Below are 2549 nucleotides of genomic sequence, written 5' to 3' on the forward strand. Positions count from 1 at the left end.
ATTATGCTGAATGAACTAACTCAGTACCATAAATATTATATAAAACCATTATTGTAGAATGAGTATAAGGATCCAGGAAGGTGGGAGAGGCTGGAAACAGGGATGTGGATGTGCAGGGGGAAGGAGGAATTAATGATAGGGTTGTACAATTTGATGGAGGGGAGGGGAGGAAAATCAAAAGAATTTGTTCAAATTTGTATTTGAATTTTGTAAATAAACTAGTAGAAAAATTTTAAAAAGAATAAATAAATGAGGAAAATTGGAAAAATATGCATCCCAAACATGTTCTATCATGCTCCGTTTCATGATTTCTGAGTGCCATTGGCACAGGACAGAGCAGAGTTTAGGGCTGTTGTACATAGGGTCGCTATGAGTCGCAAGCAACTCGACGGCACATAACAACAACAACATGGTTACAGTCACTGTGTCAATTTATCTTTTTGAGGATTATCTTCTTTGTTCTCTGACACTTTTTCACTTATAGCACATTGTCTTTTTTGAAGAACTGGTTTCTCCTTGCCAAAAGATAACCTAAGTACATGAGACAAAGTTTCACCATCAATATCTCTAAGCTCCAGGTTTCACTGTCCAAAATAGACAAGTTGTTGAATGAGTATTTCTCCAATGCTGATTCTGTATTTCTTCCCATAAAGTCCAGTCTCACAAATGATCTGTTCTGCATATTGACTGAAAAGGTATAGAGATAGGACCCATCAAGGTCAGACACCTTTCTTGATCTTGCACTCTATTCTGACTACTGCTTCTTTTTCCAAGTATAAGTTTTATATGTGCACAATTAAATGTTCTGGGATTCCCATTCTTCTCAAGGTTAGCCACAATTTGTTGTGATCCACCCAGTCAAATGCATAGTCAATGAAATACAGAAAGACATTTCTTTTGTACTCTCCACTTTCAGCCAAGACCCATCTAACACTGACGATGATTTCCCAAGTGCCACAGGTTCTTGTAAACTCAGCTGGCACAACCGTACGTTCTCTGCTAATGTACAGTGCCAGTCATTTTTTAAATAATCTTCAGCAAAATCTTGCCATGTGATATTAATGATACAGTTTGATAATTTCCATACAAAAGGTCACGTCACCTTTTGGGGGGATAGGAATAAATGTAGATCTCTTTCAAGCTGTTCTCTGGAGGCAAGAATTTTGAAGTTATGTTTCACATACTTTGACCACATGGCCAAGAGGGACCAGTCCTTGGAGAAGAATATCATGTTTGGAAGGGTGGAGGGACAATTCAGGAGAAGATGACTCAAGATGAGATTGACTCAGTGACTGGAGATGTGAGAGTGGGTCTGTTGGAAATGATGAGATAGGCTCAGGATGGGACAGGGTTCAACCCTATGTTGTACATCGGGTTGCTATGAGTCACAGGTAACTCAATAGCACATAACTACAACAACATAGGTCGAAACTCTTTTGGAAGTCCGTGGAATATTCCATATTCTTGTCCAAAGCCATGATTCAAAGCATAGATTCTTTTTCTATCATCCTTATTCATTGTCCAACTTTCAGATGCAAAAGAAGCAATGAAAATGTCATTGCTTAAATAAAGCATACCTTAGTCGTTAAGCAGACTGAATCACTTTTCAACACTTAGGAAAGGTCCTTGAGAGTATACTTTCCTAATGCAGCAAGTCTTTTGATTTCTAGGTTTCTGTTACCATGGGTGTTAATTGTGGATCCAAGTAAAACAAAATATTTGGCAACTTCAATCTTTTTTCATGATGTTGCCTATTTGTTCAGTAGTGAGGACCTTTATTTTCTTTATATTAATAGGTAATCCATACTGATGGTTAGAATCTTGATCCTTTGTGCCAAATGCTTCAAGTCCTCCTCACTTGGTGCAAGCAAGATTGTGTCTACTGCATAATACAGATTGTGGATGAGACATTCTCCCTTCCTGATGCCACATTCTTCTTCACAGAGCCCAGCTTCTCGAATTGTTTGTTCAACATACAGGTTGAATAGGTATGGAAAGAGGACACAACCCTAACAAACACCTTTCCTGACTTTCAATCATGCAATGTTCTCTTGTTCTGGTCAGGCAACTGCTTCTAAGTTTTACATGAGCACAAGAATTCTGGTGAGATTCCCATCCTCCTCAATGTTTGTTGTAATATATTATGATCTGCACAGTCATATGTCTTGGTGTTTGTCGTTAGGTGCTATTGAGTCAATTATGACTCATTACAACCATGTGAATGATATGCCCGAATACTGTCCTATCTTCTGCTTCCTTATCATCTCTGATACTATTGAGCCCACTGATGCAGTCACTGCATCCATTCATCTTATTTGGGATCTCCTTTCTTTCGTTAACCTTCTAAATGTACAAGCATGATGTGTTTTTCAAGAAATAACCTCTCCTGGCAGCATGCCCAAAATATAAGAGATAAAACTTTGACATCTATACCTCTCAGGAACTCCCTCACTGCACTTTTTCTGGGACATATATGTTCTTTTGGTAGTCAATGAAATAGTACTTTCTATAACACTATGACTCAAAGGTGTCAAATATTCTTCAGTCAT

The sequence above is a fragment of the Elephantulus edwardii genome, unplaced genomic scaffold (genome assembly GCF_000299155.1).
Source record: "Elephantulus edwardii isolate Elephantulus edwardi_28Jun2011 unplaced genomic scaffold, EleEdw1.0 scaffold00044, whole genome shotgun sequence".
NCBI lineage: Eukaryota > Metazoa > Chordata > Mammalia > Macroscelidea > Macroscelididae > Elephantulus > Elephantulus edwardii.